Source organism: Apteryx rowi, unplaced genomic scaffold (assembly GCF_003343035.1).
Source record: "Apteryx rowi isolate R43461 unplaced genomic scaffold, aptRow1 scaffold_965, whole genome shotgun sequence".
NCBI classification, from domain to species: domain Eukaryota; kingdom Metazoa; phylum Chordata; class Aves; order Apterygiformes; family Apterygidae; genus Apteryx; species Apteryx rowi.
In genome coordinates, this window is record NW_020451277.1 from 21116 (window position 1) to 40165 (window position 19050).

The window sequence follows — 19050 nt, forward strand, 5'->3', positions numbered from 1 at the left end:
AAAATACATTGGTATTGTGGAAAAAGCATCTCAGATTAACTGCTAACAAGTATTGCATTTCTTTAACTAAAGTGGGAAAGAACGACAAATTTCAAATAAATGGTTGGCAGCCTACCAAAATATTCACTCCAGTTTTACTCAGAAATGCTTACAAAAGTGTATCCTGTAGGATAAACAGGAGACAAAACTGAACTCAAGAACTTGTTTCTTCAAGGCATCTCTAGTCATACAGACAGTGCTCAGACCTGTCAGCATAAGAGAAATCCCTCCAACCACTGGGGAAAAAAGCCAGCAAGAGCAAAAAATGTGTGTCCAGGACTATGAAATAACCACAGACAATCTAGAATGGAAGAAGCAGCTTTGATAACAAGTAATTTCTGCTTGACAATACTACTTGATGGTAACAATGATACTTATTAAAAGTCAGTGTAATACTGCAGCCCATCAAAGGTTTGTCTTTAATCTTTCTTTCTACCTACACTTTGTGGGAGCACTAAGAACTGAGTTTGTTTGCTTGCTGTTGCTTTTTTTACTTGATATTACAGTTATATTTGATATTTGAGAAATGGAGATCACAAGGGAGAGGTAACAATTGCAGTGAGGCAGTAGTTACTGATTCCTGCCATGTGACAAATGTGTGTACATACATGCATAAATATATATATGCATTTAATTCACACAGATACCAAGACAACATTGCTAAGATTTGAAGTCTAGCTCCTGCCAACCTTCCCAAGTGCAACAGAAAGCTTTTGCCAAATCTTCAAGCCTGGAGTAGCCTAAGACTTTTTTTTTGTCTTTTTCTGTCTGGGATGTGAGAATGCCTGATTCATGCTGCGTCATCCTAAACTCAGGTGCTCCCAGTCTAAATCAGGAACCTTACCGACTTCTACCAGTTCATCTTGGCAGACAGACCTCAACCCCAGCCATGCTACAGAAGACACCAAAAATGTTCCCTGGGGCAGAAGGAATTATGGACTGCAGCAGAAGAAAGGAAACTGTAGGTATGGACTGTTTGGGGAACATTTCAGAGGGAGATTTATGTTTTGCTTTTGTTTGAATTACAAATGAAACCAAGATCTTTAACGGAAAAAATCTGAGAAAGAAATCTGTACTTCATGTAGAGTGGTATTATTTGTTTAGCGCTTGTGGGATCAAGAGAGAACTCAGGGAGAAAGATAAGGGGGCACAAAGGAAAAACAGTACGTGGCAGCCAAAGCACACCACCCTTTTGCAACACGAGTAATGAACTAGCTGGTGAAGGCCAGACAGTTTGTTCCAGCTGCACGGCGGAGGAGGGAGCGATATGGAGGTATCATGGTCCGCCCCTGACCACAAAGGGTTGCATCCCGAAAAAATAATTGCTGCTCATGGACTAAGTGTTGACCTGCAGTCCCCCTAGCCTCTTTATGCCTCATTTACCTTATCAAAAAACACACCCTTTGCTGTATGGCGATATGTAAATAAGGGGGGCATGGCATACCCCACAACAGTCACGCAAACCCCAATCTAGCCAATGAAGTATGACTGCCGCACTTCCACATCCCACCTCAGCAGCTATAAAAGAGAGGACGGCCCACTAAAGTTTTTGGAAGGGAAGAAAATTGAACCGCTGACCTGTTCACTGGAGATTGCTGACGAGCGAGCCTCCTTCTCCCTCCCCCAAACAGCGACGCCTCTTTGGTAAGACTTGCGCCTCTGACAAATGTTGGACATTACCCAGGAAAATATATTATTATTGAAAGCGCTTAATTGTTAGTTTGAGCTCATAAAAAGAACATTTGTAGCAGCAAGTGCATTTATCAACGGCAATTCCGAACCTGTTGTATCTGTCGCTTTAGTAAAATCTTATTCTTTTTACTTTGCGAAACTGTCTCAGGGAAAGTCCTCAAACGGGGGGGCTCTGGCAGGCAAACGTAAATTATAAAGATAAGGAAGGGCCTTCCGTCCCTCCCTTTCACGCGATAGCACTGGATAGGAAGCTCAGCTGTCCCCAGCCTCTTATTACATGTTTAAAAATACTGATATTTTTATTTTAAAGTATCATTCCTGATACTTTATTATATTTCTATAACAAATATATTTTTATATTTTTATATTTATATTCCTGATATATTCTTTTTTCTTCCTGATATAATCCAATTTCCTATGTCTCAGGAGAGAAATGCCTCAAGAAATCACAGTATGAAAATGATCTGTCACTTGAATAAAAAATAGTGTATTTTCAAACACAGAACCATTTTTTCAGATACCTGACAAAATAATTAGAATGCATGTTTCCTAATTAATTAACTATGTACTTATTGGCATTAGGAATTAAAGGATATAAGAAAAATATGAAGTCTTGACACATATTACAGGTTCTCTTCTATGTCACAAATGCATTTTGAACAATAAATGCTTCTAAAAAAGTCATAACTTATGAAACAAATGAACTAATATGGAGATTCTATGAATAGTATACCTTTACTATCTAAATTATTTCAAAGATTTTTAGATAAAATTAAATTCAATGCTACTTACGGAACAACAGCCTATGCTTCATAGCTAGAAGGCATTAAAAAGAGTACAAAGTCCTGGGGTGTGGGAATAATCCAGCAATAGACTGTGTTTTAATATTGACTTTTTGTATAATTTTTCTCAAGTTCATTAGACCTAGTGAACTTTTAAGCCCATACATGTATCTTGAAATGAATTCCCTCCCAGGAGTCTGTTTTATTAAAAGTTATTGTTAAGTAAGATGACGCTTGCCCCTGTGGTCAGTTTTCCAAAACACATTATTGACTAAAGATGCAAACAGACATGAAGTGACGCTGTTAAAAGCACTTGAACTACTTGGGCCTCATAGGACTAAGGGCTTATATTTGCAAAAATTATTTAAATACTTAATTTCTGTTTATTTGTGATTTCAGTGCAGTCAGGCACCTAAATACCCTTGGGTATAAGACTGATAACACTGAACCAGTTTTGGCACTTCTGAAAAATATCATTAAATAGTTATCTGCACTTTAAGCCCTTATTAACATTACAAATCTATCCCTTCAAAGGTTAGAGGATAAAAGGGTTAGAGGGATAGGTCCCTCTTATTTTTTCAATCACATTTAATTGTAAATGCAAGACATCTGATTTTAGGGCTAGATAAACCGAAACTCAAACACATTCTAAAAATATCTTGATTACTGCAAGGCAGACTGAACTGCCTTTCCCAGCTCCCCATTTGGACAGGGATGAGTTTGCCTTGGGATGTTTGTACCTTCTTTTCGCTACCTTTTTGCCAGCACTGCTCACTCTGACTCCTTTTTGGGGAATACCACCCCAATGAGTCAGGATTTCATTGACGTTTTTCTGAAGTTAAGGATGTTCAGACCACTTCTGCTGGGAAAGTGACTTGCCTCAGTTGCAGGCCCAGAAGTCAGCCTCCAACACCTCTGTCATATCTCCTCCCTTGAGCTACAGGTCCAAATCCAACCTACCCCACTTATTTTGCCTCTTCCTGTGTTGGCTGTTTCCTCCTCATGCTAAAATCTCACCCAGGAGATGCCAGGCTGCCTGCTGCTGAGTTGCCACAGCAACCTGTGGATGTCAAGCCATAGAAAAGGGCTGATGCTCCTTCAGGTAGGAGTGTCTCCGAATAATGTGTGCACAATCTGTGTGTGGCAATTTCGTTATGTAGAAAGGACAGGGAGTGTAAGCAAGTTTGGGGTGAAGTAAAGCCCAGACCTATGAATATCAAAGCAATCACAAGTCAGCCAATGCCGATGCAAAGTTTGGGCTAACAGTCTGGTTTCATCAGGAGAAAGAACAAGGATTTAACACAGTGTTACAGCGAAATTATGTAATGAGGTTAGAGCTTCTAGCCAACAAATCTCAAATGGTCTCATTTAGTATAACACAAAATAATAAAAAAAAAAGATTAAAAAACCCTTAATTTTCTATATGTTTTCTAAAGAACATAAAATCTATTTAAGACAGAACTTTTTATAGCTCTCCTCTGCATTAAGTAAATACTTAATTCTGAGGATAATTACAAAAAAAGTTCACTTCACTAACATTTTCTGAAAGCATTTGGTGGCTTAGTTAACCTCAGTTTTTAGGTATTCTTGCAAGACACTCCTGAGAATACAGTAAGAACATCAGGCCTTTGCACTTATATAGCTGAGATCTTACTCTGGTGCTGATCATGTTTGCAATACAGAGATAGTGAATGTGTTTAAAGCTTAAAGTCTGCAAACATTTATAAGCTTATCAGACCCAGAACATCATTTTGGAAAGATAAATGCTTTGGCAATGACTTTTGCAAAATCAGATCTGTGGCTCCTCAACTCAGTACATATAACAAATAGAGAAAAGAAGATCAAAGTCCCTGAGCACATTTCTCTGAAGATAAGAGTCTTCAGGTCTGAGATGCTCCTGTCTAAAGAGGTACGTTATTCAAAGATCCTTTCCTCATTTTTCTGTGATATTGCCATTATTTTAGCACTCCTTCAGAATAAAATCTTGTGCATTCACTTTTTTCTGAATTTAACTGAATTTTCATTGTCATGCAAAAGCTACTCCAGAGTAGCAAGAAAGCTGATACTGTCATCATCATACAAGAAGAGAATAACTAACAGACTTCAATCCTAGTTGAACAGAGAAATGAAGTTATATTTAAAGTGTAAAGAGCAGGAAATGGAATTTATTGTTCAGCTTCATGCAGAGAAGTTGCTGACTCACAGGCCTGTACGGCTGATGGTACTTTCAAACAACAGCAGGAGATAAATGAATAAGGAGAAAAAAAATATCAATTTATGTTTGCTAAAGAGGAAGCTAAAGAACAACCATGACTTCCCACATACTTCTTCAAGGCAGCTTTGTTGTATTTCTATTTTATAGCCAGAAAGCAGAAGCTGGGTCCTATGGATAAATCTTATCTTCACAATTTTCTTAGATTTTCTAACATTATAAAAAAACAAGTAGGATTGTAGAAAATTCACCAAATCAGGTTATTCTACATATTGAAAAAGCAGAGTTTTACTTCTACAATTAACACTTGTCTTTTGGATACTAAAATGAAAAAAAGTAGACGGCACTTGAGAAAATACTTTTTGTGGGAAAAAAGTCTCTGTTTATCCAAAAGCTCTCTTGCTATACAGAAATTACAAGAAACCCACTGCTCACTAAAGTCCTTCATGCTTTACCCTTATTATCTAAAGTTAACTCTGTAAAACAAAACTTGGATAAGTGAGGAGGGTAAAAGTGATCCACCAATAAAAGTAAGGGATTCATTTTTCTGAAATTATTCAGCTGCATTTTTCTGAATTTATTCAGCTGATACATAAAAAATATTTGTAAAAGTGTTTGCTCTGGTTATGTTCTTTGACCTTTTGAAAGCTCTTTGTGAGAAAGGGAAGAGGAAAGACTGTAAAAAGTGCTGAACATGAAACAAAAAATGGAAGAATTGCGAACCAACATAGCCAAGAGATGTTCAGGAGACAGCCAACTGAAGTTTCATTTGGGTTCACCAGTACGACCACCTTACCTGAATAACTTCCATTGTAGCACCCACAACTCACTGGTGTTGCACACCTTAATTACACCGTTGCTAAAATGCAGAGAAAAAGGGCAATGTGCTCTGGTTCATAGCAATCTGGGCATTTGTGTTTGCAAAGGTTGTGATGGTCAGCAGCCCCAGTAGCAAGGGCTACAGCAATCAGTAATGTGTGAGATAGCCATCTCATGTCTCTGACGCAGGCCCTCTCTAAAAATCATTCTTCTAGTGTACTAACTTCTTTACAGCTTCTTTCCTTCTTTGGGTTATTTTTTCTCAATCATTTTGCTTCCTGTCTAATAAAAACCCATCTTAGCCAGACAGAATGTCTTAACCTTATTACATTTAACTTAGTGTAGTAAGCTAAAACCCAATCCCAAACAATCAGATCTAGTTCTAAAAAAAAAAAAAAAAAGTTTTCCATGAATTGTAGAGAGAAAAATAAGAGCAAAAAGGCAAATGTTTTTCCTGGCCAGAAGAACACAGTTTGGATCATGTGCTTCAAAATCTACCCAGATACAGAAGCTATATTTTCCTGCCTTTGCTATTCCTTCCTCCTTCCCCTTCCTACCAGTGTGCTTTGTTTTGCTTTACAAGGAAATATGATTCAATTTTAACTATGAAACACAAAAGCCACTGTCTGAAGTCAACACATTTTTTTTCCATAGAAAATACATTAATTATGACTTTAAAGACTACCAGATGAGAGCTTTTTTCCTCTAAAAATGTATATGGTATAATAAAGGTGGAAATATTTAGGAATAAGGTGTACTGGAGTTTCTAATAAGGTTTGGTTCAAATTACATTTGCTTCTTTGAAAATCCTACCCATAATTTGGGAGGTTTTTTCTTTTTTCTCTCTTCCTACTCTCTATTTCTCTTCCTTTTTTTGCATTTTAATAAAAATGAATATAATTTTCCTTCTTAGTAAGTAAAAAACAAGATTCTTGCAACAGAACCTCAAATCCAGATTTTTTTGTAAATAAAAGAAGTAATGGGCATTTTCTAAAAATGTTTCTGTCTCATACATAAACTAATTTTCATTTTTCAAGCACAGGATGCATATGCATATGAGGAAATATCTCAAGAAACTGGATTACTGCATCTGAGAAACACCCTGTGTGATTTAGGCTGAGACATATCCTTAGGCTTGGAGCTACCTAAACAAAATAGGTATGGAGTCATCATACTACTGTGAGTCACGCAAACTGTCATACTCCTGCAACTGGAAGCAAACAATCTCTTTCGACACCCCCTGGGATGGTAAAATGCTTCAGGTCGTTAATAATCTGTTTTCTTTAGAATTAGAGATTATAATACAGATGACACTGTATCTCCTCAGACAGGAAGAAGCCAGGGTTTTAGTGGGGAACTACCCTGAGACAATGACTTGCTTCATGGTTCAGAGGCGTACCCACGCTTTTTAATCCAGCAATTTAGTGTATCTGTAATTAGGATGATTTCAATGGGCAACAGAAACATTGAAACCATTTTTGTCATTTGCACTGCTGTTCCTAACCATGTTACTGGAAGCAGTTTTGGATTATACTCTCAAATAAAATCCTCAAAACTGCCTAAGAGACATAGAAGCCTCTTTTTCTGACTTTCAGTGGGAATCGGATGCACAAGTCATTTGAATAAAAGGTTTTCCCCCTTTTGGTTTAAACACAGATTAGGATCTCCATGACAGAAAATGAAAACTCTCCTCTATTCTCAGCAAATTAGAATGTATTCTTACCATATGTTGGACTTGTAACGATGCATATGGTCAGGCTTGCTCAATATTTTCCCATCATTAGATCCTTTTTTTTGGCACTTAGGCTATTGACAACTGAATCCGTCCAGGCTGAAATTTGCAGTGCCAGATTTCAACCTTTGGGTAACTTATTTAACATTTCAGATAAAATGGTGCATCTATTCTTCTCAATAGGAGATTAGAAGAAAACACCTTTTTGCCTATGTTAAAAAGAATCTGACAACCATTTCGATAAAAAGATCTAATAATTCAATTACTTGGAGCAAGAGCTTGAAACACAGAGGAGATAGGATATCATCTAACAAGTCTGAATACCAAATCTGACCAAAGTGTACTGCTCCAAAACTTTTTTTTTTCTTTTTCAGAAAAAAATTTGGTCAAGACAATCCTACTAGCATTTGACAGCTACCTCTGTGAAGCATCCTTCTGCAGTGAATATGCTCCAGTCCAAGGATGCTGAATAGGATTTTCACTACAAGTGCTACTCCCAGGAGCAGAAAGATTGCTGAGATACTGGAGAGAAGAAATAAAAGCATCGAGACCCTGCAAGCTGTTTCACTCCCCAGGACTTCTTTGGGTGCCCAAGAGCAGAAAGAGCTACTGAACGGCTGGGGAACTAGGAAGAAAACTGAGTGTGAGGAGAAGCAGAGAGGGAGGATGGTGGGTAAGCAGATTTGGAAGCAGGTAGGAGCTGCCAGGAGATGGATAGGAGCCAGTCAGGGCAAAGGCCAGGGCACTGGAAGTGACTGGCAGGAGGGCAGAAGCAAAGGGAAGCTGAATATGGGGATTGTTATCTGCGAAGGGGCAGCTTCTTTTTTTTGCCATCTCCTTCCCCTTCAGTATTTGACTTAAAGGTATTTCTATGGATGAAATGTTGTACACAACCACAACTTGGATTCTTAATCTTTAAGATATTCACTTTCAATGATGTGTAATAATAAACAGCAGTTACCATCCCAAAAAATCTTCATCTAAAGTGACTATAAAAATGACATTGTGGAATGTTCTAGTTTTTATTTCTCTTATGCATTTAGTTTATAAGTAAAAAGTGTGTTTTTGTTTTTTTTTTTCCCCTAACTGGCAACTTTGTAAACCCAGCAGCAACCTAAAGAAAAGCTGGTAGCTTTCCATCTGATTAATCATCTCAGGAAATGAAGCTCAAATGTGTTCTCAGTCACACATTGGCAACCCCATTCTTTTTAAATTGCACTATCAGTTATATTTGCGAATATCGCCCATCTTCACTACATTTCCTTAGACATAATGCTTTGGAATTTAGGAAATGATTATTTTTATGGTGCACAGAAAGAAACAGGAATCTGCTCAGACTGAGTTTTGTGACTCTGCAGAACCAGCAGTGATAATATGCAATAAAAGGTTACCTCTGTTACTCAGATTAGCAAATATGGCCCTGAATTTCTGCAGGACATAATTTGCTCGTGTGCAGAAGGCCAGCACAAGGACTACATTTAAGCCCTATTTTAAAGGTGCTACTGAGACTTTTGGGCTCCGTCACCCTTTTCATGAGGATGAATTTTGTAAGTGTCATTTTTATATAGTTTTCAAAGGAAAATTGCACTTTAGGTTGAGTAAGTGGCACCATCTTGTGGGTGATAAAGAAAATGTTTTTCTTTAGTAAATATAGTCTTTTTTTACTTTTCTCTCACTTTTACTTTTCATTCTCTCCTGGGTTCTCATAATTCTACAGAGTATAATTTTGAGTCTAAAAATTATTTTTTCAGAAGACTTCAACACAGAGCCCCCTACAAAGTCAACAAATGCATACTTTGATAACTTGACCGTGCTAAACAGATTTTTGAGATATCGGCTAATGTCTATGAATGATATTTGAAAATCCCTTTTGAGGTCAGCCCCAGACTTTCCAGAAATAAGGTAAAAAAGAAGAAAAGCCAAACTATGTCTATCAAGAAAATACTGGCTACATGTGCAGCTTAATGCAATGTTTTACTCTCAGAAGTGTCTTGAAATTGTTCAAATCCATATATAGAGGATTTCAATTTGCTTAAAAACTGAGTCCAGTACCTTGGCGCTGAGAATATCAAGGTCTGGCAAGCTCTACAATGTTTGTAGGGTTCTGTGGAGGTCAGCAGTAGCCAGGACCAGAGGCTTGAGAGAAGGACCTGGCCCTTGTGCTGTGTTCGCCTGACAATCAGCAAATAGACTCTGCTGTTCTGTTTGGGGAATTACAGCCCGCAAATAGCCTCCTCATCCTCCTTCTCCTCCCTCGCGCAGGATTCGCCTAATTCGCGTGTAGGTCTTGGAAACAGCACAGTTCCAGACAAGAAATTCCAGCAACACTGTGGACTCACATTTTTTCTCAGGCCTTTTTTATTATTATTTGTGAATACCTTGATTTCTCCTCCTTTTAAAGGACTAGTGAGACTTGTCAGCAACTTAATGTGGAAACAGAAAAGAGAAGACCAAGAAGACTGTTGATGATGGACTATTACCAGCTGTCTGAATAGGTTTAATATGCAAACAGCTGTAGAGCTAGGAGTAAAATGTGTAGCGCTTGATCTCATTTATTGAAAATCATATCCATAATTACTGTCAGTCATCTCAGCGGGATTCATCTCTCTTTAGATATCACCAGTACAAATGCTTACATCTGAACCCTTTGAAAGGCCCCTTTGAAAACATTAGAGAGTAATAGTTACTGTTAGGGTGCAGTACATCTCATCATATGCTAGATATCTGCAACAGATCAGCTGACTCATACCCTTAGAGTGCTTATTTCTCTTCTTTGGTTATAAAGGGAACATGATGTGATTAGCGTAGCTGTAGATAGCTGCGATTTGCACGCAGTCAAATGAATCCCACCCCTGTGCCTAATATAAACGACATTATCAAGATCGTTGGAGCACTGTGGATGATATTTAAGTCAGCACTCCAGATGACTTAATACAGACTATCTAAAATGTGGATTTCAAGAGCAAGCTCTAAAGATTAAAACTGAATTCAGACCCATTAAAATAGACCATAGGTCTCAACATGCTGCATCAGGAGGTTGGCATGATCCTTTCTGGTGAACCCATGAAAGGAACTATATATTATAGCACTGATTGCTTCATATTCAGAAGTGTTTTCAGTTCTTCCTGTCTGATAAGCATAAATACAAAGCAGCAGTAAAAGGTAATGTGCAAAGTAGTACTAACTGTCATTTTAACCACTGAAATATAAGTTAGCCCTAAAATACTTATTGTTACATTGCAACTATTCTTCAAAATCAAAGTGCCAGAACATGAGCTGGGCTGTAAAGCAAAACCTAACACGAGTGCCTTCCTCCCAAAATCAATTACTTGTGCAAAGCATATGGTCCTGCGTTAGTATTCCCCCTTCTGAGGAAAGTTTAAAAGAATATTTTCTTTTTGTTGTTGAAATACAGTGAGCAGAATGCTGAATTCCGCAGCACCCCTTAGAGCACAGCTTGTTTTCTCAAGACTGAGTCACAAGGATGAGCCTGTTTCCAGAAGCGCAGGGAGAAAATGGGAAGGCCAGATGGTCTTGCTGTCCAACAGTTGCCCTACACCTGTAAGGTGTGAAGGTCTCTTCCGATGGGACAGGAGAGGTGGGACAGGTCTTGGCCATCCTCTTGTCATGACACAGGACAGTGGTTCAGAGCCTTCTTGTGCCCAAAGCTCACACAGGAAAACCGGCAATGTCCATGTGTATCCACCTTCACCCCTCCAGGCCCATGGCTGTCCTTGGCCTGCTCACTTGTGCCTTCATCGGCTCTGCGTCTGATTCCAGGACTGGGACACAAGCCTGGCTGGACACACCTGATACCCGAGTGTTTCTGGACACAACTCTTAGAGTTTCTAATTCTTGAAGTTTAAAATGCCAGAGATTCTTTCATTTGGCTTTTATGCTGTGCCTTAAGCTCAAGCACATTGATATCTCCATTTTGGAACTACTGACATGGGAAATATCTACAAGGATTCAAAATAGGATATATCCTCTCCTAAGATCTCTTTCCCAATGATTTTCTCATGAGAAGGGATATTCTGGGACATTGAATGGACTCAGTTTGTAAAATAATGGCAGTATTAAATTGTGAAGAAACATAAGGAAATAAGGAGATATCCCCCCCCCAAACCCAAATATATATATATATATAGACACATTCATATATATAGACACATATACATGCATACATGCACACATGCACATACACACAAACATATGTACGTGTGTCTATATATTTGCAAAGGCAAATCATAAGAAAATTCTTCCCCAACATCCTACTTAGCAAGGAAATTTAACTACCTGTCAGTTTCTAGATATGATGTAAGACAGATTAAAAGTGTATATGGCAGACCAGCCCAATTATTCACCCAATGAGGAAAGACACAGATATTGTGTGCAATAAACTGAGAATATTTATCAGAAAATTGAAAAGATACAGAAATGCAGTATTGAGGTAATTTGGGTAAGATACATAGTCTAGAAGTTAAATGTCCAATTTTTAAGCAACAAGGACAATCCCTAGTCCAACACAAAGTTTTGGTAAGTTTAGGAGTTTGCCTAAGCTCCCTGGCTCTGTATTTGTAATAAGCACTTGAAGACTGCAAAATCATTACGGAAACACTGCCTTAGGTAAAGCAAGAATCTGGTTGACCCTTTGGCCAATTCTTGAACTGAATCTCTTTTGAAATTAGAAGCAGTCTGGCTCATTTAAATGCTAGGCACTCCACCCACCTTTTCATCTCCTCCAGTGATTCTGGGTGGAAGATGACACTGACAGTAGAAGACATTCTTGTGTCACTCCAGGCCCAACTGCAAGCATGATGTAACTGGGGCCCTTCCTTAAATCTTTGCTCATGCAATTTGCAGCACATTGTTGCAGACTAATTAATTTCAAGAAAGCATGGAAAATCATCTAAACTTTAAACTTTGTCCCATCAGTTTGAGCAGAATTCAGGCTGAAAACGAACAAACCCAAAGCAGTCAGAAAGCTCAGTCACAGTCACCATCATTTGTCATACTCATCGTCATGTTATTTGCCATGTTCTCTGCACTTCCCTGAGCAGCCTGTATTAGAATAGGCAACACCTAACTATCGTTTCTGCTTTTCAGTATTTGTGACAGGGCAAAATGAGGGAGCATTAGAAACACTGAAAAGAAAATCTATTGATATGAAATGGAGATTTGTCAAGTGTAACATTCAGAAAAGAATATGAAGACAAAACCAAAGCAGGAGAATCTGGGACTTCTTCATTCAATGATTAATATATTTTAAAAATCTTAATATCAGGTCTCTGTACCTTCACTGCCTACCGTTCAGCACAATAGTGGCAGAAGTCTTTTCAGTAATGTACCGAAAAGGGTTTTGACAGATGAGTTTAGGGTTTTAAGCCTTCAGAGAGGCAGCAGCTGACAAATGTGGTAATGAGAATAAACAAGGGTTGAACACTGAACCATAACATAGCTGTTTGAGGGGGTCTAAGATTATTCTCACCTTTCATCAGTAAAAGTCTCATTTACCTCAGTACAGACAAAACTACAAACTTGAGAATCAGTCAGGTTCTCAACACATTTAAATTTTCATAGCTCCACTGAATTCAGCTTGCACCAGCTACAGATCTATCTGAATTAATCGTTGCTTTATTGACTCACAACAAATTGTAAATGCTTACCATAGGAGGTTAACATTTTCATGCCAGCTGCTTGCAAAATCCAGCAAACACATCAGCACTTTGAAAGCAGGAGGTTTCTCACGCGATTTTGGAGTAACTGTTGGTCATCCAAGGCAATCTGAATCTTCAGATTGTCTTGGATGAGCAGCAGTCAGTTCAAAATGCCATGTGAGGAAGCAGGCTCTTCAAAGCCTTGTCAGGAAATAGCCCCGTCTTCTTGGTAGTCCTGTCTGTCTGCAGGCCCTATTGGTTATAAAATCTCACTCAGACAACAAAGGCTATATTAAAAGTTCAGCTATACTCTTGCCTGGTGCAAGGTTCCAGTGTAACATGAATGTGAAAGGCCAAAGGCAAATGATACTCTTTGCAAAACTGTTGAAGGCAAAAGGTGAAATGATTCTTCTCCAGTGGGACTTTTCCTTTGATCAAATGGCCAGGATGTATCCCTATTGAAATATCAGTGCAGTAGGAGAAAGGTCAGTGATGATATATGTACTAATACATATATACACATATATACATATTTACACAAACACACACTCCCATCTACGCAATACAGGACAATTTTAATGAAAACCAATTGTAAATGAGCATGCTAATTTCTGGATTGTGCACTACCACAGGATATGGTGTACTGAAGTGTTACAGATTTGTAAAGTGCCTGTTTTACTGGGGGGGGGTTACCTCCTGGGATGAAAGGACTACTAATCTTTACAGAGTCTATCATGGCTGATTAATTTTATGGACTGCACTGGCTAATGGCCGACTTTGTTGCCAAATATCAATTTAAATGTAAATCTTTTTGACTGCTAGCTTAGAATCATGTGCTGAAATACAATTAACTTGAGTAGATTGCTTACTGGTTTCTGTTTGTTTGTTTGTTAAAACTTTTGGTATAACTTTGACTGCTCAGTTTCCTCCAGTGTCTGGAACAAGTCCGGAAAACACAAGCAAAACACAAACCTTGAACTTTTATTAGTAACTTTGCTTTTGGGGGAGAAGGGAAAGAACCATGCAGTTAGACCAGCTGAGCCCTGGTTTATTGGTTACTGTTTTCTAACAGTAAGCAATTGTTGCTTTAAATTAACGAAGAAGGAACAACAGGTAAAAGTGGAGACTGTGAAGAAAATTAATGCTACAAAACAGATCATGTTGATGGCAGTGCTCTCTAACACCTGCAGTGCTTCAGTTCATTTTTTTTTGCAAGCCCCTCTTCTAATAAGCATAGTGCTAAGCCTCACAGAGTTTGCGTCCACATCTATAATTTGCGATCACCTTTGGATGCCCTTCCCCAGGAAGCTAATAATAGTACCGCATCTTAAGTCATCTAGAGGTTGTGATAGTGCAAGGGTGAAAACAAGAAATGACTTGCACAGTATCTTGTGCATGATCAACCACTGACAAAAGGGATTGTGCTGGGTGTGGTATTTTGTACACTCATGTATTTGTGTAGCCTTTGAGAACACACAGGGAATTGCCCATCAAGGAGGGCCTATGTCCAAAGATTTCATCACGACCCTAGCTCTGCACAGCAGCTAGGGACTAAAAAGAAATTTTCACAGAAGCATGATTATGCATTTGAACTCATGAGTGCTGGAATTTAATCAAAACTGTAGTCTCATGAGCTCCCGCTGTCTCCCAGTTCTCCACTGTTCCAGAAAGCTGTCCAACATCTTCATTTCTCATTTTTTTCAGCATTCTTCCTTTGCATCATTACAACATCCTCTGTGATCTTTCCAGTTTTCTCCTCTGTCTGTATGCTCAGCATCCTGAGGGGGTTGATTGGCCTTTACATTTGCCAAACCATTATTTTTAATATTAGAAAAATTAATTTCCCCTACGAATAGCTTATTTTTCTGTGACAAAACTGGCGTGCGCGTTCTTGTATAATGTTTACCACATTTACATTTTTCACTTATAAATTTTCTAAAGATTATAAGGGTTAAAGCTCGGGGCAAATTCTGCAGTTGCATGCAAATCAACTCAGCATGAAGCCAAATTCATACTTACAGCTGATACAGCCAATGTTGATGAATCCATGAAGTAAACTTAGAGAAATGAATTTTCTAATTTTGATATGTTTGAAATATCTAACAGGAGGTATTGTGATAGTTATTTGCATTTTATTAATGTATTTGTTTCAAATGAAGCTTGCAAATAAAATATCCTGCTCTAAAAGGATATCGAAAAAAAAATCCATCAACTTTTAATTTGTGTAGCTGCCGCTTTGCCCACTATTCCTGTGAGCAAAAAGTGTTTAAATAGTTGCTGCTTACTGGTAGATTCTGTACCCACCAGATATCCCATCTTTCTGAAGAGATGCTTGAGGTGTTTTAGCCCAGCAATTCCTAGCCTTATCTATTTGCATAGTTATACAAAATGTCTAAAAACTGTCCTTCAAGATACTGCAGCTTAGTTCCCCCACATCCAAGGAAAAAAATCTATGTTATTATCTAAGTATGTTGTTTAACAGGATTATGTTTAAATTTCTGTACAGATCCATCAATCCAATGCTTATAACGCAGAATAGAAAATTCCTCTCAGACACACCTTATTTAACCATTGATTTCTAGATACCAAGTACGAGCAGTACACTGTAAAGAAGTTATAAACTTTTTTTTGTTTTAAACTAACCAGCATTCAATTCTGAATTCGATAATTTATTACCTTTTATTAAATGCAGTACAGATTGTCTATTATTGGAAAGAGCTAAATAGAATGAAAAGAAACTACTTGAAAATACTTGTCAGGCATATTTTATCATGTACTTTCTATTCAGAGCAATTTCACCTTTGCAGACTAAACAAAGACTTAAATTTAGATTTTTGACAGATTTGCTTAGAAAGCTATTGTTCTCCAACAGATCCAAAATCAGTTATTATTTCTATACAACTTTAGAAAGAAGGATTCTGCATTCTTTCCATAACAGGACTGTTTTTATTACTCCTTTTTAGATGGTAAGACAGCTGCAGGACAAATTTCAACAGAAAACATAAAGGAATTTTCTGAAATATTGAGTCCTTTGGTATTAAAGGCAACACTTTATAGAATCCCTTTCAAAAATCCCTTTCATGTATCAAACTCCATCTTAAAAGCAGCTCAATTCTTTGCCCTCACTTACTCCTGATGGAAAAATGTTGCTGACCCTGACCATCCTTATAGTTAGGAATCTGCAAATTTCTTTCTAAATGTATTCATTATCAATTTCTAACCATTTATTTGAACCAACATTGTCCTTTGCTTTAAAAAAGATATTTATGCTCTGACATATTCATCATAAAGCCCTTCATCATGTGATATATAAGGATTCAGTCACTGTGGATAAACTGTTTAAAAATTACATGTATATACAGAAATGACATGTATTCAATGATCAGAAAGTACATTACAAAGTTCTACCTTTTCTCAGGTCTTTTGTTTTTTGTTTTGCTGTGGCTCCTCTTCCCTATTTTCCCAAGCATGCTATCTTTCCTCTACACCTGTTTGAATCAAAATTCACATTCTTGAAAATGGGCAGGCAGAATCATATACATTATTCCTAATAAGGTCCATTAGGGCCTTGCAGAATGATACTAATATTTCTCTGTCTTTAATGGGAATCCCTCTCGAAGCATCCAAGATTTCCAGTCACCATTCCCAAACTACATTGGCACAGTAGCTCACAGTCATTCTCAGGCCCTCCTAAGCTGTTCTCAACTAAGACACTTAACCATAGCCCTTTTTACTGCTGGATTTCATCTCATCCCTATAACTCATCCACAAAGCCACTGTGTTCTTTCTGTCTAATATTCTGAACCTCTTCATATTAAGACACAATAAATAATGGATAAAGACAGCTCATATTGCAAAATTAAGCAGGCTGCAGGTTATGGATTGCATCATATTTGAAATAAAACACACACGTGATCATAGAGGCTTTGGCAAACATTTTGTATATTCAAGAACAATATTAAAATTAAGATTGAATTATTATTTTGTCAAAACCATTTTTCAGTATAAATATGAATTTACCTCACCTTCTCTTTTGAAAGGGTAATGTTCATGCATTTATTCTACTCTATCTGCTTAATACCATTCCATGCTTTATACCATACCATTAGGCAATCACCTAACAAAGGATTATTTCAGGGTGAGAAAAATCTCCATATGACACAGATCTGGTGTAATACTCTCTTGCAGGATTGACCTGGCATACAGAGATAGCCAGAGAAAAGGGCAGTATGGATACAGTGCAGCAGTTAAACACACCTAAGCCTACTTTGGAGCTATTCAATTTGAACCGTGATTCAGTTATACTTGGTTAGGGATTCTGGGTAACAGGGTACCATAAAACTGGCATGACCACCTATATTCCCACAGAGTTATGCTAAGTTTGTAGTCACAAACAACCTAGAAATGAAAGTGAATTTATTTCTTATGGTTACATGTTGGCAGTCTAGATGGCAGTCACAGGCAGGAAAACGTAGTGACTGAAGACTGTCTCCCTTTCCCCTAAGGGTAACCTTTCTCATATTTACTAGTTTTGAGACACTGCAGAATTAATCACTGCAGCTATTAGAAATCAAAACACTTATCCAAAATAATCTCCATAATATATAGTTATGAGAATGATCCTGTATCTCCTATATATACTGAAACATCATACCTCAACCTTTGCTATATACATCCTATGAGACACCTCAAGAATAACAGCTTCTATTTTTATTATTACCATCAACCTGAGCAGTAGGCATTGCTACACCTTTTACTTCAAATTTTCAGTTACATACTCTGTTTCTACTCTGAATGCTTTGAACTGGGGACTGTTCTTCCCAGAAAACTTCTTGGTCTTTCAGTAAAATTTTCTTTACAGGAAGTGTAACCACAAATGAATGAAAAGTGATATTATTAAAAACCCTACTGACCCTTATTCCATATGATTTGAACAAACGACTTTCTACACCACCAGTTAAAAATGACCTAGCTTCTAGGAAGTTTAGTGAAAAATTAAACCTCTCTTAAGTAAACACCATGCAGGCTATGCTAAGGAAAATTATTCTCACAGTAATCAGCCATACATGCTGACAAACTTGTTCTTTTCTGGGTTGCCTAGCTGTCTACCAGCCTCCTCTGGCTCCCTGCCATGACCTCTGTGAAAGAGCTGTTATAGCAGTAGCAAGTATTTTCCCAGATATTAACTGTGCTCTATGTTTCTAGTCTTCAAACAACTGTTCATCTCAATGTACTTAGTGAGAAAGTATTTTAAATGAAGAAGTTTGGTTTCATCTTTAAATAAATACGAGAAAATTCAAGGCCAAGAAACCTAACTGAACAAAACAGGTCAGCATGCATGCTATGTGGTTACAGCAAATACTACAAAGCTATGTTGAGAGTTACAAGTTCAAATAAATGCAGTTCTGTCCCTCTTAAAATACACAACCCCCTCAGCATATCAACTCAAAATGGTAGGTTAGATCTAAAGCTGAGATATAAGTTTTTTTTAACCAATTTGATGGTAGGCTTGATTCATTGTGACACCCACAAAAAAAGAGGCAGACAACATAGGTCACACATCTTCCAAAATCTGTCACAAATGAGAGAAGGATAGAAATAAAATTGGTTAAAGGAACTTAACTAAATTTGTCTACTTCAGATTCTAGCCTACAGAATCTATACTTATTCAATTCTGGTTAGTTTTAAGAGGCAGATATCTGTGGATGTTTGCCTCCAAGTTTAATATTTTCTCCCTCTGGATCAGCTACTGGGTATATATGCATGTACAAGGCACCTAGACATCAAATCCATACAGGGCTTCTAGCACTACTGTACTACACATACAGCAGGATTGTAATAACTAAAAGATAAAACAATTAGATTAGTTCTCATAGAACAAATTAGCAATTAGCATCTCCTTCATGTCATTTTGTGTTTTTAGCATGAACAAAGTAGTGGATATTCACATAAAGCACTAATATCATTTGTATGTGCCATCTCAACATACAATGAGAAGAGTACTTAATTGAAAGCAATAATAGGGTAGCCATGAAAATACCAATTAAAATAACTTAGTTGCCTGGTGTTAAAATTCTTCTAGACATCCCTAAGGCCTTAAAGAAATTTGATTATTTT